At 38.8% G+C, this 24,818-nt stretch overlaps 1 protein-coding gene across 4 annotated transcripts in view; it reads left to right on the top strand.

The window, feature by feature from the left end:
- Positions 1-7,545: 7,545 nt before the first annotated feature.
- The window catches only part of CKAP5 (cytoskeleton associated protein 5), an 87,283-nt gene continuing 70,010 nt past the window's right edge, over positions 7,546-24,818 (top strand). For all 4 annotated transcript variants that reach the window (XM_019743673.2, XM_019743671.2, XM_019743669.2 and 1 more), the window contains exon 1: positions 7,546-7,645. The gene's annotated coding sequence lies outside the window, so the exon portion shown is untranslated. The remainder of the gene's footprint in view (positions 7,646-24,818) is intronic.

Below are 24,818 nucleotides of genomic sequence, written 5' to 3'. Positions count from 1 at the left end.
CCTTGCCTGGCTTGGCGTCATGACGAATAACTGCACCTGCTCTGTCTGGTAGACCCAGGCTATGGGAAACCTGCTGTGGAAATCACCTCTGAGCCTTTTGGGGGGTGGGGACGGTGAAGAGCAATAAAGGGTATGAGGTTCGTGGCTGGAGGTTCAGCTCATCTTGAGAACACAGGTCAAGACCAGAATTCACTGGCTTCTGAAGTCCTTATTTCCTCTGGTGAAAGAAAGGCAGGTTTTATCTTGAGTACCAACTCTAATTGGCTGTAGTGGCTGCCTGAAATCCTATCCAGACTCAGTGGGAAAAGTTCATGATCTTTAGGGAAAAGTTCATGATCGGGCACCAGAAGGAAGTGTCATGGCACGTATGCCCTGTATCTTCTATTTCTGTTCTAGAGCTATGAGGACGTCAGTGTCACAGAACTTGATTTTGCCTTGAAGTGATGGTCCCTGGCAAGACTGTCATATATACAGAAAGTACTGGAATGCGGACAAGGAGAGCTAATTCTAGTCCCAGATCTGCCACTGGCTCTGTTTGAACGTAGTCAAGTTTCACAGTTACTCTGAGAATGGATCAAATGAACACTAATATGCTTTTATTTTAAAAAAGCTGGCCTCTCTTAGCTCACCCACTACACCTCAAGGCTAGAACAAGGAGTTGGGGATCCCTTCTCAGTTTCTCTGGACATACCTTTCAGTGAAGATTGGGTATCGTGCAAGTCTTAATGCCAGACACAGAATTTGGTGTCAGGGCTCAATAGTTGATTTTTTAAACCACAAGCCATTTGTCTAATAATCCTCCCATTCATTCGTCTCCTACAGGGGCCAAGCACTGCCCAGGCCTGACCGAAGAGCTTAGAGTCTGGCAACAGTGCCCTCCGCCTAGCCCCACCCCCCAAAAAAAAGAAAGAAAAAGCAAGACATACTGAAGCCTCTTTTATTTAAATGACAAGAGATGTGAGTGTAAATTATAGTGTATAATAATTCTTCCAAGTTTGGTGAGGGGTAGGTGTGCTATTACAAAAACAAGTGGAATAACTCAAGGACAACCACCACCCCACCACACACACACACACACACTCTCCACTATTCTTTTTTGAAAACAAAACAAAACTCACAAAGAGAAAAGGAGCATGTTTGAAGCAGTGAAACCCAGCCTAAAGCACAAGTCTGTATACCTGTAGGAAGTGCCCTGTCCCAAAGCCTCAGGGTTACGGGCCAGGACATGAACAGTGACCACTAGAACTGGAAACTCAGGAAGAACTTTTCAAATGGGAAGAACAGAATGCATGCATTGAACACATACCATTTGCTTTGAAAACTGGAGATGTTTCTGGGAGAAAAAAGTTTGGTGAATGCATTTTGCTACCTGTGACCATATCAGACAGTTTAACCCGGCATTCCACGCTGTGTAGTCTTAAAAGTCCTGCTAACCTTTGACTGTCCGGTCACGTCAGCAGGAGATGGGAGAGGAGAGCAGGGCTGGCCTCCGGTCACGTCAGCAGGAGATGGGAGAGAACAGGGTTGGCCTGATGGACCAGGTCTTGACAAGAACTTGGCTGGTGGCCGATGAGAATTTAAAAACAGTGTCAAGGACTAGCACCCCATTTTCAGGTGATAAAAATGCACTGGCTCTTAGTTTCCTTTCCTGATCAGTAAATTGAAGAGCTTGAACCAGATGATTGCTATGGTCATTTCTAGCCTGAAACTTGTATTATGTTCCTTTCGAGAAATCTTGGGGATAAAACAAAGGTTGAGAATTCCTTGTCTGGTTCTCCGGATATAAAACCTGAGACTGATAAGTAGGGAGATGATGAGTCTAATAAACTGGACATATTTGTGCAAACTAATTACATTCACAATACGGTCACTGCCTTTCTATATTGTACGAACAAACTGGAAGCTAAGATGAAAAGACCTCTGTGGCCCCAGACAGAGGTCTCCATGGCATGAAGTGAAGTTTTCACCAAACCTAGGTCTGCAGAAAACAGTCAGTGCTACACAGGAACTTAGAAAAAGCTGAGGGCGCACATGTTTCTAAGTGTGATACACTGACATTCGAGGGCATCTAGTCAGCTTTAGTTGTTTCGGCTTATGGACATGATGATTTAAGAAATATGCTTACGCCCTTTATTTGACGAAGAAACAGTCTATAAGTTTGTCTTTTCTTAATATGTGAAGATGACTCAACTGATCCACTTAATAGATGTGTGTGTGGGGATGTTTCAGGCAGCCTCTGTTTTGAAACATTCCCTAACTCACGCATTTATTTTCTCTCCAGAGTCTTCTCCCTAGTTAACCAGCTGGCAGAGGCTAAGCAGAGCTCAGCATAGGGAACAGGTTCATTTCTAGTCAAGGCTCCAACTCACAACTTTGGACTCCTTGACATGATGTTAAAACAGATCCAGGCAGCCTAATTAAGAGCCTGAATTTAAACCCAAGGCTGAAGTTAGCCCCAAGCTACACAATCTGCTTATTTTATTTTACAAGACACAAAGAGCCAAGAACTCACTTATCTTGCCCTTCTCAGTGGTTTTTCCACCTCCAGCCCCTAAATTGCTGTTGACAGCCTGCTAAGGAGGTCCCTATCTCTTCCTTCTGCCTCCTTCCTCTTTGGTGGGGCTGATGCTTGTGTGGTCAAAATTCTTGGAAAGCCCGCCTTTGGGGGGCTATGGGAAAATGGGCTGAGAAAAGGAATTCATTCAAACAGCACCTATTAAATTGCAACCAGGTGCAAGCCTGCATAGGCTTTGCAATGTTGGAGGCCAGTCAAGGCACAAAACCCATAGCCACTTGAGACCTGTGTTAATGTCACCACCGGTATCTCCAGAGAATAATGCAGGGGGTTCTTGGACTGAAACTTGAAGTTAATCATCAAAGCTGCTCTTTTTAGGCTGGAAATGTGGATCCATGTTCCATCGTAAGGACGTTTCAAGCAGAATGCAGCTTGTGATTATGATGGAATGAGCACTATCCCAACCCTAGCAGGCTTTCCAGAAATACCCAGCACAGTTATTCAGCAGCCACAATGCTTGGCATTTGTTTCCTGCTTCCGGTTGCAGTAACATCGTGTTCACTTTGATCTCTGATGCCCACAAGGGTTTCACTGCCCCATTGATACTTTCCTTATTGAGAACTATTGAGAGGCCCCTGGAATAAAGTAGGCACGCATCACTCTAATAAGTACATAGATAAATGCTATTTGATGATAATCCTGGACTGCAAAAGATGACGAGCCAAACATTTATTGAACACCTACTATGGGCAAGGTACTGTATTAGGTTTTACAAGGCCCTACTGGATCTGCCTCTCTCCCTCTGTTCTCTAGTATCAGACCTCATCTGCTAACTACCGTCCTACTGCCAAGTACATACTCTGATCGAGCTATGCTGGCCTTCCTGTTTCTCAAATCTGCCAAGTACACTCCTCACTTAGAATCATTACATAGATATTTCCTCCGATTGGCACTTTCTTCCTCTAGATATACTCAGGGCTAACAGCTTTGCCTTCAAGTCTTCGCTCAGATGTAATCTCAATGAAACCTACTCTGACTACCCTTTATAAAATTATAGTCTTTCCAACCCCACTGCCCAATCCCTTTTACCCTGTATTCTTCTTTCTTTTCCTATTGCACATATTGTCTAATAACATAGTATATATTTATATGTTGATTGTCTATGTGTCCTCACTGTAATGTGAGCTCTAGGAGAGGAGGGATTTTTTTGTGTTATCTATTTTGTTCATTGATTATTCCAAGTACCAAGGACAATCCCTGCACATACTAGGTGCTCAATAAATATTTGCTGAATGAATGAGTGAATAAATTAATGGAATCGGACATCTATTGTCTACCTTCTAGGAGGGCTGCACCTAAACCATCTGAAACAAAAAAGGGATTTTGACATCTTGTTCTAAAACTCTCTGGAACCCACACTCCATACGAGCTTTACTGAGCAAATTTCAGGTTACCATCACCCTCTCCTTAAATGTAATCTTCCGTTTATTTCTGATAATATTTAAATAAAATAAACATGCCAATGATCAATGACTGAAGAAGACTATTTCTATACATTCATAGCCCACTTCTCACAGGTTACTGTGACCTTTTTGCTCTGATTGGCTCTTCTCTCCTTCCCCTACCTATGAATCTGTCGTCATCTACTACCACAATTTTATTTTTTCACTCTACAGAGATGACACAAATCTATATCACTTGAGTCCTATTCTCTGTTCCCAGCTCTCATTCTGTTATTTCCTAGGCCTACTTAAATGATTCCATTTGAATGTCTCATTGGTACCTAAAAGTAAACAGGTCTAAAATTAAACTTGCCCTCCCTTTGAGACTGGCTTCTCCTGACTTTCTACTTCCATTTGGGCAATCACCATCTACCAGTCCCTAGGCTCAAATCTTGGAATACTCTTTGACTAATTTCCCTAAATGGGCCCCACCCTCACTTTTGCACTTAATCTGGTTGGTTGCCAAATCCATCACTCTTTCTTGAATCTGTTCTCATCATTTCCAGGGCTATTACTTCATACCAGGCTCCTAACTGGGCTCCGAATCTAATCCATTTTATACAATCAAGCTAATTACTTTTCCTAATGTGCAATTTTGATTTTGTCACTCCCTTGCTCAGAAACTGTCAATAGCTCCCCATTTCCTACTGAAATAAAGTACAGATTCCTTACCCTAGTATTCAAGACCCTATAAGAATTGTTCCTAACTTTCTCTTTTAATCTTCTATCCTACTACTTCCCAAAATGAACCCTGTTCTAAAATCAAAGCCACATGTTCAATTCCCTATATGCAATGCACTTTCTTGTCTCTTTCTTTGCCCCAGTTCCTACTTTTCCTGCTACTAGACGTTCTCCCTGCTCCTTCTACTAAAAATAAATAAACAAACAAACAAACAAACAATGGTAAAAAATTCATTTCCCTCCATACCAAGTCCCCCTATTAAATAGTGTATTGAAATTCCAGGAATGTTTTAACCATTTTCAGGCATGCACACAAATACACATACAGTCGTACCTCAGTTTTCGAAAGTCTCTGTTGGCGAACATTTTGATTTATGAACGCCGTAAATTTTATGGATCTATGGTATCATTAGATAGTAAAATTCATGCTAAATTTGCAGTTTTAGGGGTTGATTTTAAAGGTCTGGAACGGATTAATCCATTTTGCATTACTTTCTATGGGGAAACTGTTTCTCAGTTTTCCAATGTTTCCGAACTAGGACGGTCTTCCAGAATGGATTTTATTCGAAAACCGAGGTACCACTGTACATATATAATAAAATCATTCTATATGTGCTTTTCTGCAACTTACCTTTTTTCCCCCCTTCTTTCACCTCCCCCGACCTCCCCAACTCCAGTTAGAGCCGTAGTTTCTCAGTCTAGTTGTGTAGGACACAACTCCCTGGCCCATGGTGGTGTTACGAGTCTTGCACTGCATTTGGTTGCTCACCAGTCATTGGTCGGCCACTCACAGCAGCTCACAGCAGCGCTCCCTGGCTACTGGCCACTCATGATGGCTGCCGACCTGACACTGGCCACCAGCCGCTCCTGGCAGCACACAGCAGCCCCTGGCACGGCAGCCCATCTCCAGGAAGAGCTGTTGTTCACAATCTTAGCTGTAGAGGGCGCAGCTCACTGACCCATGTGGGAATCGAACCAGCGACCTCAGCATTAGGAGCACGGCGCTCCAACAACCTGAGCCACCAGGCCTGCCTCCTTTTTTAAATTAAACAAAATTTGTGCATTTTCCTACACCAGCACAGGTTAACCACATTCTTTTTAACAGTTGAATATACAATAATTTATAAAACGAGTTCCCTATGAATGGATGTGTAATTTCCAAGGCTTTCTTTTTCCCCCCCTAGCTTAAGCAATGAATATCTTTGGACTTTTTTTTTTTATATATATATACTTGCATAGAGCTGTAGGACAAATTCCTAAACAGTGGCATTAGTGGGCCAAAGGTTATGTACATTTTACATTTTAATAACTGCTAACTCATCTTCCTAAAAGTTTGCACCAAGTATACTCTCCGTCTGGGGAGACTTTCCCCTTAGCCCTTTAGTTCTTCTGGCTGGTGGAATAATTCAGTTGGCATACAGCAGATTAACAGGAGGAAATCAGATTTTAATACATGCTCACAGGGAAGTCACATAAGCATGGTAATTCCAAAGACAGTGAGGCAAAATGAGGTATAGATGTCATTTTGGACTGAGGAGGTGGAGGTAGGCAATTCACAGGTGGGGAGAAAGAGCAAACATTTGGTAAATAAATTCTGGCAGGGCCACCCAGAAACAATGGGACAAAGGGGAATCTAGTGGAACACATTTTTCTTGGATCCTCCCCGTCTGCCATACTTCATTCATATGTGCTAAGGTGAACATGCTAAGGTTCCCTTCCTGAAGCATGTTTTTCCATCCGAATCTCTTCGGCAGGTGGGGTGGGTGTCTGAGGGGGGGAGGTAAAAAAACTCTCCCCAGATTTTTTGGGCTTTAATTGTTTTCAGCTCGAAATAATCTGCACGCTAGGGTGGCACATTCTGGGGAGACTGGCTCTGGAGCCTCACAATACTCTACCAGTGAGTTTGAGTGTTTCTCAAAATCTTGGCCAACCAACGGTTGTTAAACTTCTTCATTTTGCTAAATTGATAGATTAAAAAAATAATTGTTTTATTACTTTTATCCATTCCCTTTCTATTTTTTAACCTGTTCCATCCCCTTCACAGATCCCTCCTCATCAAATTTCTCCCATTACTAAGTATCTACAGCTTTTCTGTTATATAGTCTTAACTGCTCTGAATTTTAGTGACTACTCTGTTTTGTTCCTCTGACCAGTGTACTTTGCAAATTCCTTGGAAGTGAGGACCTGATCTTATTCCTAGAAACACTGAATGTAGAGCTGAACAAGAATTTTAGAGATCATATTAACCAAGCCTCTCATTCTATAAATAATAGGAGTATTAAGCGTTTGCAGAATGTGTTAGGCCTCTCCTAGACATTCAATTAGTTATATTAAAGCCTCATTAAGCTTTTAAGGAAAACATCATTATCCTGTTTTACAGATGAGGAAACTAAATTCCAGATGAGGAAATCAAGCTCCAGATGATTTACTGAGAAAATGGTTTACACAGAGCAGGTCCAAGACCAAACCCCAGCATCCTGCTTCATTCACTGCTCCTTCCATTATACCCCAGCTGCTTGTCTTGTTTCCCTCACGCACTTAGCTGCACAAATATCTGCTGAATGAAATGACTTTTTGAAAAATTGCCAGGTGTTGACAGCCGCTTAAATATCTATAATTTAAAAAAGCAAGCATGCTGACAGCTGGGGATGCGCAACTAATTCTCCACACACCTTTAGCGCTTCTTTGCCGGGTGGTCGGCAGCTTTCGCTGCAGCGAACTTCTTCCCCACCAGACAGGCAGCGCAGGTCCTCAAGGAAACAAGATTGCGCGCGGCTCCTTTAAGGCTGCGGGCGGCGCGTGCCCACTGTCCCTTCAAATGAACCAATAACAGGGCGATGGGCGGTCCGTCGAGGACCAATAAACAACGAGGACACTGCGGGGTGCGCGGCGGCCCAAGCGGTTTCAAACGGCTTAGAGCAGGCCCCTTGGTTCTGACCCGGCGGAGGTGAGTGGGCAGTGGCCCCTACCCACCCGCGCAGGCCCCTGGATCCCGGCGTCACGCGCGCCGAGGGTCCCTGAATCCCGGGCGGGGGGCTCCACGGACGCGCGCCTCCCTCTCCCCACGAACCCGGCGGGTCTGAGGCGGCAAAGCGGGGCGGAGGCCGGGGGACCGGCAACTGGAAGGGCGGGGGGCGTGGGCACTCGTGTGCGGCCGAGGCCGGGGCTTGGATCCGGATGACCCGAGCGCGCCGCAGCGAGGTGCGGCCGGCAGCGTCCTAGGGATGCGGGAGGCGCAGGGCCGCGCCTGGCGGCTGAGGGTGTTCCGGGACTGGGGCGGGGACCCTGTGAAGCGGCCCTGCTACAGTGTCCATCGCGTAATTGTTAAATGAATGAATGAGTGAATAAGAGCCTGTGAAGGCCGTGGTGGTTGTGCAGGGCCTGGTCGCCTCAGAGCGTGACAAGGACAGCGGTACCGGGCCCTGCCTGCGCACCTGTGTTCCCTCCGACTTGCTGCGATTTTGACAATTCCGATCATACCGCTCCGCGCTTACGCTTGCTTTCCCTCTCCAAAGCTGTCAGTAGAGTTTAGGAATCTTTCCAGCTCTGAAGGTTTGAGGGACGAATACAATGACCAGCAGTTCAGGTTGAGCAGGCCTTGGTACTTTAACGAGATTCTTACTTTTTAGCTCTTGCTCTTTGGCTGCTGAGAGAGCTACCCTGCAATCCTGGTAATTGTCAGGCAGGATTTAAATGCATCCCGTTTTGTTTCTGGGATAGAAGATGATGAAAGTGGTGTTGCCAGAGTGGCTGATGTGTGGTAGAAAACATTCGCGTTGCGAATCTTAACTGAGTTTTTTATTTAGCATCAATAGAGGATGAAGTGAATTTTGCAGAACTTGCCCCAAATTTATGCATGGCTCTAATTTAATTCTCGTGGGAACCAAGGCATCAAATCTTGGCCCAGAAATGCTGCCTGTCTTATTTTATACATAATTATAGTAATTGAAAACTCATTTTTAGAGAGGTGAACCCCTCCTATCTCCATTTTAATCACCCTGAAAAGTCCTTCTTTGACCTAAAGAGCCAATAAATGAAGCTACCAATCTTTTGAAAATTTTAAGAAGTCTAAAAGATTTGGACTTTTCTTAAGTGACTGGACAAACTTTAATGTTTTTATAAAATTTAATGATATAAAGAAGGGTGAAATCAATTAATTTTGTCAGTAAAAATTAAACCTAGTTGGTAAATTGATGAGAAAAAATTAATATAAGTTTTTAAAGTCTGTTCATTCAGGCAATGGCAGGCAAAGGTATTCCATAACAATTAATATACCTTATGCTTTATTACTTTTAAAGTTTTGATCATCAGCTTTGAATTACGAACAGTGGTATAGCCTTCTACAGCTGACAGCTTAGTTTTAGCAGCAGAGTTTTAATTGCAATAAATTTGAGTACCTTACTATTATAAACACTGTTCTAGGTTTTGGCGAGGCAATTAAAAATAATAAACATCTTTAACAATGCCTTAGGATATTGTTAAAAATCTTGATGGGGAATGAAAACTTTCTTTATATTGGAGTAAAGTAAGGTTCTCTTAGGTTACTTTGACTTAATGGAGTCTCATTCAACAAATATTGAAATTGATGCCTACTGTGTGTTAAATATTGTTCTAGAGTCTGGGAATAAATAGACTAATGAACCAGAAAAAGACAAAGCTCCTGACCTAAGGGAGTTTGACAATTTTATCTCTCAAACAATTTGCTCTAGCAAGTTGTAGTTTCCATAACACCTCTGGCCCAGCTCTGATTCTTGAACAATATAAATGCTCAACTACTTCTAGCAGTGGCTAACTTTTATTGAATACTCACTGGGTAGCACATTTTATCATTTTTAATCCTCATAACTTTTTACAGATGAGGAAACTGAGTCTTAGAAAGGTTTTGCAACTTATTCAAGATCATTCACGTACAACAGATAGAACCTGAATTTGAACCCAAGTTAGTCTATCTCCAGGGCCTTTGCTTTTAACCTGTGGTTGTATTATATGAAGTAATAGGATCTGTTAGGGATACTTCTATCAGAGACATGATGAAATAGGGCTCGTAGGTGTGGTAGTTTTTAGAGGCAAGATGAAGCAGTTTGAAATACAGTATTTACCATATGGGAGATGGATAGCTGTGACAGTGGGGAGGGTACGGGGGAGCATAAAATTAAGATCTTGATCTAATTATCATTAATGGATTCCTGGTGGTCAGTGTTGGAGAGATTTGAGATTCTTTTTTTGGTTGTTTTTCTATAATTCAACCTACTTTCTTTTTTCTTTTTTTTTTAATTAAAATTTATTGGGGTGACAATTGTAAGAGATTTGAGATTCTTAAATGATTCTCATATTCTTACCTCTAGATTTCAGAATATGTTACTTAGTTCATTCCAGTCAGGGCATTTGTCCTATCTACTTGACATATCTCAAACACATTAAGATAGATATTCTTTTTGGCCTTTGAGTTTGCTGTTCTCTTCTGGAACTTCCCACCCTGCTCTATCCCTGCCTCGAGCCTGTCTTTGTATACAGGCTCCACTCAGGTCTCAACTCAAATGTCATCTCCTTAAAGAGGGATTTGCTAAGCTTTCAATTAGAGTAGCCCTCTTGATCACTTTTACCTTACTTTTCATTTTTATTTACTTCATAGCATTTATTGCTCTCTGATAGGTCATTTATTGTTTGCTTGTATATTGCCTGATTTCTTCACAGAAATGAAAGCAGAGCACAGATTTTTTTCCCGCCTATCTGAATTGTTAACCCATACCCCTATGGGAAACAACTTTATCAACTAGAGTACAGTGCTTTTGTGCAATTCCTTTTGTCTTTAGTCTTACAAGACCCCATTCATTTCTGAAGTTACCTAGGTCAGCACTCACCGCCTGCCCCCAAAGTAAGGTTGTTTCATTTGTTAAACAGTTAAATTCTTTTGTCACAGTTTGCATTTTCTGAGATTCCCCCAACTTCCTAAATTTAAAAAGCAACCTCCTGATTTTAAAATTAGCATACATTAAAGTTCATTCTTTATGTTGTTAAGTTCTGTAGGTTTTGATAAATGGATAATATCATTTATTTACCATTACAATAACATGAGAATAGTTTCACTGCCCTAAAAATTCCCTGTACTTCACCTATTTGTCTTTTCCCTTCCCCCCATCACCAGCAACCACTGATCATTTTATTGTTCATAGTTTTGCCTTTTCCAGAATGTCATATAATTAGAGTCATACAACATACACCCTTTTCAGACTGGCTTCTTTCATTTAGCAATATCTATTTAAGGATCGCCCATGTCTTTTCGTGGCTTGACAGCTCATTTCTTTTTATTGCAGAATAATCCATTGTATGGGTGTGCCACAGATTGTTTCTCCATTCACCTATTGAAGGGTATCTTGGACACTTCTAGTTTTTGACAATTATGAACAAAGCTGTTATACACATTTGTGTACAGATTTTTGTGTGCCTATAAATTTTCAGTTAATTTGGGTAAATACCTAAGTGTGTGATTATTGGATCATATGGTTAAAACAGTATTTAGCTTTGTAAGAAAGTGCCAAACTTTCTTCCAAAGTGGCTGTACCATTTTGCATGTTCACTAACAATAACTGAGAGTTCCTTTTGCTCCACATTTTGTCAGCATTTAATTTTTGGGTTTTGGTCTTCTGTTTTATTCCCCATTCTAGTAGGTGCATAGTGCTCCCTCTTTTAAAAAACCAATCATTTTTTCATGGCCATGACTTTTTAAAAGAGAAATGACAGGGTTTTTGTTTTTAAAGAGGAAACTTTTTAAAATGAACTTTGCATTTTGTAATAATTTTAGATTTACAGAAAAGTTACAAAGATGATACATAGAATTTCTATGTATCTCTCACCCAGTTTCCCTTACTGTTAACATCTTACGTGGTACATTTGTCAAAATTAAGAAACCAACATTGATGCATTACTTTTAAATCAACTCCAGATATTGTTTGGATTTCTACAGTTTTTCTTTTCATATTGCCTTTCTGTTTCAGGATCCAATTCAGGGATTACATTTATTTATTTATTTATTTATTTATTTATTTATTTATTTATTTATTTATTTATATTGGGGAAGGGGAACAGGACTTTATTGGGGAACAGTGTGTACTTTCAGGCCTTTTTTCCAAGTCAAGCTGTTGTCCTTTCAATCTTAGTTGTGGAAGGTGCCGTTCAGCTTCACGTTGTTGTCCTTTCAGTCTCAGTTGTGGAGGGCGCAGCTCAGCTCCAGGTCCAGTTGCCGTTTTTCTAGTTGCAGGGGACACAGCCCACCATCCCTTGCGGGAGTCGAACCGGCAACCTTGTGGTTGAGAGGACATGCTCCAACCAACTGAGCCATCTGGGAGCTCAGCGGCAGCTCAGCTCAAGGTGCCATGTTCAATTTTAGTTGCAGGGGGCGCTGCCCACCATCCCTTGTGGGACTCGAGGAGTTGAACCCGGAACCTTGTGGTTGAGAGCCCACTGGCCCATGTGGGAATCGAAACGGCAGATTTCGGAGTTAGGAGCATGGAGCTCTAACCGCCTGAGCCACCGGGCCGGCCCCCTCCTGGATTACATTTAGTTGTCATCTCTCTTGGTCTTCTCTGGTCTTTGACAGCTTCTCAGTCTTTCTTGTCTTTATGACCTTGACAATTTTGTGGGGTACGTAGTCATTTGTTTTATGGAATATCCCTTTTTTGGGGTTTGGCTGATGTTTTTCTCATTATTAGACAAGGGTTATGTATTTTTGGAAAAGAATACCATCATTTCTTATCAGAGAATATGTGACATCCACATGACATCGCTGATGATGTTAACCTTGATCATTTGGTTAAGGTGGGGTTTGCTAAGTTAAGTAGCAATATTACTATTTTTCCTTTTTTATACCTAGTCTTTGGAAGTCAGTCACTAAATCTAGTCCACCCTCAAAGTGGGTGGTGGGCTTAAGTTCCACTTCCTGGAGGGAAAAGTATCTACATAGATTGTTCGGAATTTTCTAAGGAAGATTTGTCTCTTCTTGCCCCATTTATTTCTTTATTCAACCAGTTATCTATTTTAGTATGTGTATCTGTTTTGTACTTTGAGTTATAGTCTGATTCTACATTATTTATTTATTTCCTAAAATTGTTCCAACTTTGACTATTGGGAGCTCTTTCAGATTGGCTCCTGTATCCCTTTGACGTGCCCCCCATTCTTTTTTTCTCTTTGAGCATTTCTGTTATTACAAGATGCTCCAGGCGCATCTAATGTTTTCCCTGCCTCAACCCTAGAATCAGCCATTTCTCCAAGGAGTCCTCATTCCTTTTATTGGACAGTGGTACATAGAAACCAAAACCTGGGTGCTCAGTGTGCTCATTGTTCTAGGCCCCCCTCAGTAGACAGCACAGGAGAATATATGTATGTATACTAACCCATGTATATGCACATACATAGAGCTGTTTCTGTGTCCTTCCACCTGTGTTTATATTAAGCTAAAACATGATTTCATACATTTCTCTCCAACTTTCATTGGAAACTTATGTCCCAAACAAGTCCTTTTTGTAACTTACTTTTTTATTGATATCTAACTTTTTTCTCCTGATAACACTTTTTAAGTGCCATAGAAAATATTGTTTTCCGTGACGTGGTAAATAGTTGTTTGTTTACTGCGACATGATCTTTGTTTAGAGATGCATTCAAAGCATAAATTCTGACTCAGTTTGAATGTTCATACATTTTGGGCATAGATACGATGTCAGATAAGCCATGGTGACCTTGTGTCTCTTCAAATATGATTTATGTTATTTTATTGAGATAAACCTATTTTTTTGATATCTTGATTATATTTCTTAGTAGTTTGTTAGTGACTTTTAGGCACTTTCTATAAAGATGAGAAACGGTTGAGTAGTCTCAAGTATTTCTTGAAATGAAATTCGTTTGTTTAATATGGATGTCTTTTTATTTTTTTTCAATCATAAGACTTAAAGTAGCATTTTATTTATCTAAAAGTCAACTGCCAGGAAATAAACCAAAAAAGTCTTTTCAGCAGCCTAAGTAGGTACCACAAATTTTATTGATTTCCCTCAAGTAGATCCTGCTCCTCTTTATGCACAATTTTATGCACAGTACTGCTTCATTCTTTAAATCAAGGCTAAAATTAGAATGGTGGCACTACTACAAGCTATCTAGAAGTGCTAACTTGATCAGGAAGGTTGAGGAAGGAAAGCTACAAAATAATAAAACATTAAAATTCAAAACCACATTGGAAACATTTAGTTTGGTGTAAGAGTCTCTCACACCTCTGTGGCCATAGATTTTGAGGGTATTGCTGCATTGATTACTGAACTGGATTACCCTGAAAAATTGAAATGATTATTAGTATATTTTGTTTAAGACTAAGAGACTTACGTATTTTCTTAGATCAGTATAAAAAAATAAATAATTGGTGTTTCAGGGATAAACCTCATATCTGGCAAACTTGCCTGTTTAGAACATCTCATTCCCTAATCAATTTTGCTGTTTTATTATTTTTTCTCTTTTGTATTTGTTTGCAGTGTTTATCATTTTATGTCCTTATCAACTTGCAGTATGAAGTCTCTCGTGTAGATTTTAGGAATTTTTTTTCAGTACTGTAATTACACACTTTTCTTTTAGTCCTTTTTAAAAATGTGGTACATTCCTTTAAAAAAAAGTCTCATGAAACTCTCCCAGACTAAAAGTAGCATAAGTGCTTCACTTGGGAGTAAAGACCAAATTCTGTGTCTAGAATCTCTGTGCAGTAAATAAAAACAGCTTTTTAAATTTTTTACAGAGGACTGCCTGCTTATTTTGAGCAATGTTTAATATGGGATATTCTTCCAAACAAAATATGGACGGTTTATGAGTATTGTAAAATGGCATTTACTTGTTTAAGTAATAGTAAATCTGCTTTCTATAGGATAAAAGGGAATAGATTGCTTGTACCCCCAAAGAATAACAGATACTTGGGGGGATTCTTAACATCTATAAGGCAAAATCTCATTTAATCTTCATAACAACAATTAGTTGAATTACCTTAGGCAAGTTACTTAAACTCTGTGCCTCAGTTTTTTCTTCTGTAAATGAGGATAATAGTATCAATTTAGAGTTCAGAGAATTGAAAGAGTTAGTACATGTGAAGTGCTTAGAATAGAGTCTGGCACATGCTGTTTTAGAAGTGTCTATTAAATAAGGAACCACATGAAGAGGGCACTGTTATGATGAATGATAAAACGGAGGCTGAGCTAACGTGTGACAGAGCAAGTTTTAGAATTCAGGTCTGTCTAACTCCAGAGCCCAACATGACAGATTTAGATTGAATTTAATCTTGACTAGAGCTCTCTACAATAAGATTTATTGCGAGCATCTGTTCGACTGCCGTGGCTTTGCCAAAGTGAAAGATTCTAAAATTAAAATTACCCTCTTTTAATGGATTTTATAATAAAAAAGTAGGTAACTAAGAAAACAGTGGCAAAAATTGTATAAAATTTCAAAATCTGTCACGGAGCAGTTTTTCACTTTGAAAAAGGATTTACTTCAGAATTCTATTAAATATAAGGTGTTTTCCTGACACATTTGACATACACATTCAACATACAAAATTTTATTTATAAACAACTCAAGAAACTCACTTATTGAATATTTAAGTCTTCCATGATTTGATGAAATTATGCGATTTTAGGAATTATATACTAGAGTACAAATCATTCTGCTAGATGCTGGATAATAAGACTCAGTTCCTTCTTTCAAAGGAGCTATGGTTCCCAAAAAAATGTTAAGTGGGGGAAGTGAGGCTTATTTTATGGGATGAGTGTAGACAGAGCTAGCTTCAAGATTCCAAGCTGGAATTTTTAATTTTTAGAGCTTTTAAAAATATTATGATAAAAAAACTTAAGATTGTATATTTAAAAAGCAGGCATGTAGGTATTAAAGTGAAAAGTAGAAGTTCTTTAGCTAGCCACCTTAGACACACACTTCTTAGAAATAGCCATGGTTAACAGTTTTCTATGGACCCTTCCAGAAAATTTTTGTGGGCTCTCAAACATGTACAATGTTGTATTAGTTTTCCATGGCTGCTATAACAAATTACCACAAATTTGGTGGCTTAAAACAACTGAAATTTATTCTCAGAAGTCTGAAATTTAAGGTGGTTAAGTACATTCACATCGTTGTAAAACATCTCCATAACTGTTTCATCTTGTAAATCTGAAACTCTGTGTTCCTTAAATAACTCCCTATTTCTCCGTTCCCCCAACCCCTGGTAACCACCATTCTACTTTTTGTTTCTATGAATTTTACTAGTTCAGATACCCCATATAAGTGGAATCATACTATTTGTCTTTTTGTGCCTGGCTCTCTCATTTACCTTAATGTCCTCAAAGTTCATCCATATTGTAGCATGATAGAATTTATGTCATTTTATGACTAATATTCCATTGTATGTACATACCACATTTTGTTTATCCATTCATCTTTCGATGGTCATTTAAGTTTCCTCTACCTCTGGCTGGTGTGAATAGTGCTGCTTTGAACATGGGTGTACAAACCTCTTTAGACCCAGCTTCTGATTCTTTTGGGTAAATGTATACTCAGAAGTGGAATTGCTGGATCATATGATAATATGTATTCTATTTTTAATTTTTTAAGCAACCTCCATACTGTTTTCCATAGAAGTTGCACCATTTTCAATTCCACCAACAGTGCCCAGGCGTCCAATTTCTCTACATTCTTGTCAACATTTATTTTCTGTTTTTGTTTTGTTTTGTTTTTGTTGTTTTGTGGGGGAGGGTTTGATAGTAGCCATTCCCTACTCGGTGCAAGGTGATATCTCATTGTGGTTTTGACTTGCCTTTCTCTGATGGTTAGTGATGTTGAATATTTTCTCATGTGCTTCTTGATCATTTGTATATAATTTTTGGAAAAATCAAGTCTTTTGCCCATTTTTTTCAATTGGATTATTTGGGTTTGTGTTATTATAGTTCTTCATATTTTTTGGATTTTAACCCCTTATCAGATACATGATTTGCAGATATTTTTTTCAGTTCTGTAGGTTGCCATTTTACTGTTGTGTCCTTTGATGCACAAAAGTTTTTAAGTTTGATGTAGTCTCATTTGTTTTTTATTTGTTTGTTTGCTTCTGTTGCCTGTTCTTTTGGCATCATATCTAAGAAATCATTGCCTATTCCAATGTCAGAAGCTTTTCCTCCATGTTTTCTTCTAGAAGTTTTATAGTTTTAAATCTTAGCCTTTAAGTCTTTAATCATTTTGAGTTAATTTTTGTACATGGTGTTAGATAAAGGTCTGACTTGATTCTTTTGCACATGGACATATAGTTTTCCCAACACTGTTTGTTGAAGAGATTGTCCTTTCCCCACTGAGAGGTCTTGGCACCCTTGTCAAAGATCATTTGATCCTATATGCAAGAGTTTATTTCTGATTTCTCTAATTTATTCCATTGGTCTATTTGTCTTATTTCTAGTACCCCACTATTTTGATTACTGTAGCTTTATAATATATTTTGAAGTCAGGAAGTGTGAGTTCTCCAACATTATTCTTTTTCAAAATTGTTTTGGCTATTCAGGGTCCTCTGAGATTCCATATGAATTTTAACATGAATTTTTCTATTTCTGCAAAAAATGCTATTGTGATTTTAGTAGGAAGTTGTGTTGAATCTGTCGATCACTTTCAGTAGTATGGACATCTTTATAAGTCTTCCACTCCATGGACATGGGATGTCTTTCCATGTATTTGTGTCTTCTTTAATTTCTTTCTTCATTGTTTTGTAGTTTTCAGTGTACAAGTCTTTCATCACCTTTATTAGGTTTATTCCTAAGTATTCTTTTTGATGCTATTGTAAGTGGAGTTGTTTTATTAGTCTCCTTTTCAGATTGTTCATTGTCAGTTTATAGAAACACTACTGATTTTTTTTTTTTTTTTTAAAGATTTTACTGGGGAAGGGGAACAGGACTTTATTGGGGAACAGTGTTTATTTCCGGGACTTTTTCCAAGTCAAGTTGTCGTCCTTTCAATCTTAGTTGTGGAGGGCACAGCTCAGCTCCAGGTCCAGTTGCCATTGTTAGTTGCAGGGGGCGGAGCCCAACAGTCCTTGTGGGAGTCGAACCAGCAACCTTGTGGTTGAGAGGACGCACTCCAACCAGCTGAGCCATCTGGCCACCCATGAGCTGAGCAACAGCTCATTGACTTCATTCTAGTTGCGGAGGGCAGAGCTCGCTGGCCCATGTGGCAATCCAACCGGCAGCTTCCTTGCCCACACTCGTTGCTTGTGCTCTAACCAACTAGCCATCTGTCTGCCCACAACTGATTTTTGTGTGTTGATTTTGTATCTTGAAACTTCGCTAAATTCATTTATCCTAACAGTTTTCTTTTGTGGATTCTCTCGGGTTTTCTACAGATAAGATTATGTCATCTGCAAACAAAGATAATGTTTGATTTCTTCCTTTCCAGTTTAGATGCCTTTTATTCTTTTTTTCCCCCCCTAATTGCTCTAAGACTTCCAATACTATATTAAATAGGAATGGCTAGCACAAACAGCATCCTTGCCTTGTTCCTGATCTTAGAGAAAAAGCTTTCAGTCCTTCTCCATTGAGTATGATGTTAGCTGTGGGCTTTTTCATAAATGGTCTTTATTATGTTGAGGTATTTCTATCTATTCCTAGTTTGTTGATTGTATTTTTTTTTTTTTTACCATGGAAAGTATTAAATCTTGTCAAATGCTTTTTACTTCATCAATTGAGATGATCATATGGGTTTTGTCCTTCATTCTTTTAATGAAGAACAATGATATAGTATACTACGTTGATTAATTATGGTATGTTGAACCATCCTTGCATTCCAGGAATAAATCCCTCTTGGTTATGATATATAATCCTTTCAATAAGCTGTTGGATTGGGTTTGCTAGTATTTTGTTGAGGGTTTTTACACTGATATTTATCAGCAATATTGATCTGTAGTTTTCTTGTAGTGTCTTTGGCTTTGGTATCCGGGTAATACTGGCCTCATAGAATGAGCTTAGAAATGTCCCCTCTTCGATTTTTTGGAAGAATTTCAAGAGGATTGGTGTTAATTCTTCTTCAAATGTTTGGTAGAATTCTCCAGTGAAACCATCTGCCCCGAGCTTTTAATGTATCACTTTTAAATCCCTTTTCAGTGATGGTTGACAGTAGAATGTTCAGCTTGGTGTAGCACCGTGAGTACACGCCCTAGAAAAGCTGCTCTGAATGCTGATGCTGACTACTTGGTGCTGTAAATTGTGCTGTGACTAAATGATTCAGAAGTTTTTCTTCTTAGCACTTTGTGTATGGAGAAGGAAATACAGTTCATATTTCTCACTTCTTGAATCAGTGTTTTTTACTTTTTACCATATTTCTTTGGCAGGCATAAGAGACTAATAATTAAAATTTTGCTTTTTGAATGGGTTTTGTGAATCTGTACTTTTTGACCTGGGGACAAAATATATTCTACCAGGGTTAGGAGTGCCTGAAAAAGAAAAATGATGGTAAAACCCACATGTATGCAAACTATGGGTGTGTCTTATCACTACCTCTGTGATTCTGGCATAAAGCAAACTATTTCTTTATAGTAATTTAACCAAGGGCCAAAGAGAATGTGGCTTTGAGATTTTTACCACTGAAGTAGAGCATTTTCTGGGCATTTAACTTGAACTGTAGATACCTTAGTTCTGAAGAACTTGGAATTGCAAGCATGCTATTTATTATACATAAATAGTTGTTGTGGAGTACTGTTTCATTAAATTTTAGAGGTGGGAGAGTTGTTAATACAAACTCCTTGTTTTATGCATGAGAACACTACAGCCCCCAAAGATTAAGTGACTTCCCTGAAGTTTCACAGCTAGTTAATAATGGCAGAGTAGGGATTTGGGGATGTAAATTTTCATCTTTCCAGCCCAGTACTTCTCTCTTTAAAAAAAAAAAAGTGCTATCCTGCATTTCAGCTTGAACCCTATAGTATGCAACTTTTTAAATTATAAGATCCTATTAGCTAGAGGCAGAGCTTGTTTTGTTTCATTTTTAAACTCATAGAATATTTAATACTTTTTAAAAACAATAAATTATTTATGTTTTAAATTTTAAAAGGAAACTCTCATGTTCATACCACCCAATTTAAGATCATTACCAATATCCTGTGCAACCCTCCTTGATTGCATCCTGGGTTATATTCTCTGCCTTCTCTACTATGCTCAGTTTTCAGTGTATCCTCCTTGCATTTTTCTTTTTACTTTAACCACAAATGTGTGTGTCCCTAAACAGTATATTATTTGTTTGTATAATCATATACGTTCTTCGGTAACTAGCTATTTTTCTGTCAGCATGGTTTGTGAAATTCTTTTTTTTTTTTTACTTCATTTGTTTTCACTGCTGTCTATAATCTTTTCTGAGAATATACCACACACAGCTTGTTTATTCATTCTCCCGTCAATAAGTTTTTTATTACAATTGAGATACAATTCGTATGCCATAAAATTTATCCTTTTAAAGTGCACATACAATTCCCTGGTTTTTAATGTATTCACAAAGTTGTGTAGTCATCACCACTGTCTAATTCTAGAACATTTTTATCACCCCCCAAAAGGGACTTCATAGCAATAACTCCCTACTCTTCCTTTCCCTATCTTTCCCCCTTCCCTCCCCAGCCCCTGGCAACCACGACTCTATTTTCTGTCTCTGTGGATTTGCCTGACCTGGGCATTTCATACCAATGGAATCATATAACATACGCCGGCCTTTTGTGTCTAGCTTCTTTTGTTTAGCATAATGATTTCAAGGTTAACTCATGTTGTAGCTTGTATCAGCACTCCGTTCCTTTTTATGGATGAATGATATTCCATTATATGGATGTACCACATTTGGTTTACCCATTTATCAGTTGATAGATTTTTGGGTTGTTTCCACTTTGGGGCTCTTATGAAGAAAGCTGCTATTAACATTTACGTCCAAGTTTTATATGGACATATGTTTTCAATTCTCTTGGGAATAGGCTGTTAATATCAAATATTTTCCAATTTACATACCCACCACCAATGTACAAAAATTTCAGATCCCCTTTAAGCTTCTAAATATTTTCTTGTAAGCTTCTTTTTGCTTCCCAATCAAGAAAATTACACTTTTGACAAAGATGTTTAATATGACTTGCTATGCTATGTAAAGCGATTGTTGAGGAATTTTATTTAGACTGCAGAAAAACTCATCTGAATATTGGAAAACCAGTCTGATTAACAGATGTGTAACATGTATGTTTTGGTTTGTTACTTTTTGTTTATCCTTATAGCTTGTTGATCCAGATAAAATGACCAGATTTGACTACTCTTGAATGGGATTCAAAAGAGAAATTTTCATTGATGTTGCCCTTTGAAAGTGTTATAAAGTAACTTCCACAATTCATACCAAATGAGTGATGACTGGTTTTGCAAATAGAAGAGTATGCTCCAAACCATTCATACTGGATAGCAGAAAGAACTGGCTTTAATTCTTAGGTATAAAAATACAGCTCCATACTGCAAATTAATAGTAGTTATCTAGTTACACTTGAACTCATACATTACTAGTGGAGGAGGAGTGCAAAATGGTTTATCTTGCTTCTATGGAAAACAGTTTGGCAGTTACATATAAAATTAAACATACACTTAACCATACCACCCATCATTACCACTCCTGGGTCTTTGCCCAAGAGAAATGAAAACTTGTGTTCATATAAAAATCTTTTGCAGTTTTTTTTTTCATAATTGCTAAAAACTGGAAACAACCCACATGTCCTTCAACTGGAAAATTAATGAACAAAATGTGTTGGATCATACATTGGAATACTATTCAGCAATAAAAAGGAACAAACTACCGATTTGTGCAATAACATGGGTGATCTCAGTTGTATTATACTAAATGAAAAAAGCCAGACTCAAAAGTGCATACTGAATGATTCTTTTTGTGACATTGTGGAAAAGGCAAAACTAGAGTGACAGAATACTGATCAGTGATTGCCTGGGGGAGAGATTGACTACAAAGGGACACCAGGGAGTTTTTTGGCTAACGGAGATGTTTTTTCTATTTTTAATTAAAATTTATTGGGATGACATGGTCAACAAAACTACATAGGTTTCAGTGTACAATTCTGTAATACATCACATATATATTGCATTATGTGTTCACCACCCAGAGTCAGTTCTCCTTCCATCACCATATATTTGACTAACGGAGATGTTCTTGATTGTGGTGATGGATACATGGCTGTTGGTCAAAACTCATAGAACTGTGTACTAAAAAAAGTGAATTTTACTGTTTGTAAGTTACACCTCAGTAAACCTAACTTACAAGCTCAAGGAATCTCTCCTCTCCTCTCTATCCTCATTAACTCCTTCTGGGACTAGAACACGGGAACTAGGAACAGCCAGTTGGAGGGAGCCATATATTTGCTTTTTATTTTTAAAAGGAATGTGATAGAAAAGCTAGAAAATAAATACTTGTTGAACATTGTTTATTTTATTTACCAAATACTTAGATATGGCACTTTATTTTAAGCCCTTTTCTAAGTGCTTTACAAATATAATAAACTTAAGTCAATTAATTATCCTTATAACCCAGTGAGGTAGGTAGTATTATTTTTCCCTGTTTACAAATAGAAAACAGAAGCACAGAGAGGTAAGAATTTGTCCAAAGCCACATAGCCAATACACAGCACAATGAGGATTTGAACTAAGCATTCTAGTTCCAGAATCCATGCTGTTAATCACATCACTAACTTGGCTTGTTTCCTTCATTGAATATGATCTAATAAAGAATTCTAGTTAATGCTTAAAACTTCCTTTCACTGGTAATATGTGCACTAAATATTTCTCTGTGTTTAATTTGTTGCAAAAAAATTACAGTGAAGTTTTTTTTTTATAGTAATTGCGGTTTTTGCAATTTAACCTTTTTTTTTTTTTTTTATTGGGGAAGGAGAACAGGCCTTTATTGGGGAACAGTGTGTACTTCCAGGCCTTTTTTTTTTCCAAGTCAAGTTGTCCTTTCAGTCTTAGTTGTGGAGGGCGCAGCTCAGCTCCAGGTCCAGTTGCTGTTGCTAGTTGCAGGGAGCGCAGCCCACCATCCCTTGCTGGAGTTGAACCAGCAACCTTGTGGTTGAGAGCCCGCACTCCAACCAACTGAGCCATCCGGGAGGTAGCTCAGCTCAAGGTGCTGTGTTCAATCTTAGTTGCAGGGGGCCGAGCCCACCATCCCTTGCGGGATTCGGAGTTGAACCGGCAACCTTGTGGTTGAGAGCCCACTGGCCCATGTGGGAATCCAGCGGGCAGCCTTAGGAGCTAGGAGCACGGAGCTCCAAGCACCTGAGCCACCGGGCTGGCCCCAGTGAAGATTTTTTTTAAACCACAGGAAATGCCACTTTCCTGATACGTGAATTGTTATTATTTCCCCATGTTCTCTTCCATTTTTTACTCATGTGCATAGATATTTACTAAATCATTTCCTAACCAGTTTCTTCTTTAGCATGTTAAACATTCTATTACTACCCGGTAATTGGTTGAATTATGAAGGTTTTACATGTTCAGTTTAGTCTCTTCATGTTATAAAAAAGAAAAGGAAGCAATAACCAAAATTAGATGAGCTGTATTTGGACTGTGATATTTGTTAAGCTAGAATCTAAGAGTTACTCATGAATGTTTACATAAAATGTCTATGCATTTGGGACAAAAGATAGAAATCCGTATAATAATAATAATCTTGAGCGCTGATGTCAGAGACTGAGCTGTAACAATCAGTGGATGATTTTTCTTTAAATTTTTAATTTACTAGTAAGCACTGCACTGGGTGTTATCCATTTATGTGTGTGTGCACTATACTATGCATATTGAGGTTACCTGAATTCCTGCATTGAAGATAGTATTGATCATACCTTTTGTGATAAATATTTATTGAGTATCCATTTCATATCACACTGGAAGAAAAAGATGATTAAGATGCATTCCAGCCCTTGCCCTGGAGGTGCTCACAATCTAACGGGAAGGCTGACCTGCAAACCATTATTACCCTCAGAATAGTGTGATAAGCTTGATGGGGATATAATAAAAGAGTATCGTAATTACTTCAGTCAAAAGCATCATCTCCTTAGCCTTGAATTCTTTAAGACCTTCTGAATGAAGGTGACCTGGGTCTGCTCCCTAGTAGAGCAGTCGCCATGCCTGTCATTTGGAATCAAAGTTTCCACTTGAACCCCTATTCAAGATGGAAGGTTTTAGGGTTCTTATAAATGGTCTTTAGCTTCATTAAATTGAGTCCCATACTGGTCTGGTGGTGATTTAAGGCTTTATAGTAAGGTGTGTTTTTTCACCTAGTTTAGGTGGAGGAATACAGGCTTAAAAAACTCATAAATCTCTTTCCTGACATATGAAGAAGACACAAAATGCAGTCAAGCCTTGTAAGCTGAGATTGAGGAAAAATTCTTCCTATGGAAAAAAAAAAGTTAAAACTCATTGATAACCTGTGGAGAGCTCAGAGACTACTACTTAACTCCCTGTATTAATCCAGTTTCTCCTACAAATTTCTCAAGAACTCTTCATATTAAATTAGGTTGTTGTGTTTCACAGTTGTATTTGCATGCAAGATTTCTTTATCTGAATAGACTTATAGTGAATTCTTGGCCAATTTTTGAAAGATCACATTTTTCTCACAAAAAGGAGAATGTTATTTTTCTATTTTGCCCCCTATTACCTACCTTCCTCCTCATTGTCTGGGATTCCTCTTATTGTAGAGAAGAGAAGGAAGTCAGTGAACGGGTGAGGTGAAGCAGTACAGGATGCCAGATTCTTTTCTGGGCCTTTGAGTTGCCATTTGAAGAACACTGCTCAAGTTAATGAAGTAAGCAGCTTACATAATGGGGGCTATATATTTACCCTGATGCTTTGGCAATTTTCCTGCAGCAATTTTTTTCACCCCTGGAGGAGGGATTAGGATTGTGATAGTAGGAACTAGCTATTTCCTTTGTTTCTGGAACATTACCTGTGTGTTGCCACCAAAAAAGAGGCCCACCCAACTGCGGTAGAGTCTTCCTAGTTGGTCCTTCCTTTGCCTCTTTCCTTGGAAACCTTGTGGGCGGATGGAGCACCCTGCGTCCTGCAGAC

The sequence above is a fragment of the Rhinolophus sinicus genome, linkage group LG06 (assembly GCF_036562045.2).
Source record: "Rhinolophus sinicus isolate RSC01 linkage group LG06, ASM3656204v1, whole genome shotgun sequence".
In the NCBI taxonomy this organism is placed as follows: domain Eukaryota; kingdom Metazoa; phylum Chordata; class Mammalia; order Chiroptera; family Rhinolophidae; genus Rhinolophus; species Rhinolophus sinicus.
This window is presented reverse-complemented; position numbering and strand designations above follow the sequence as displayed.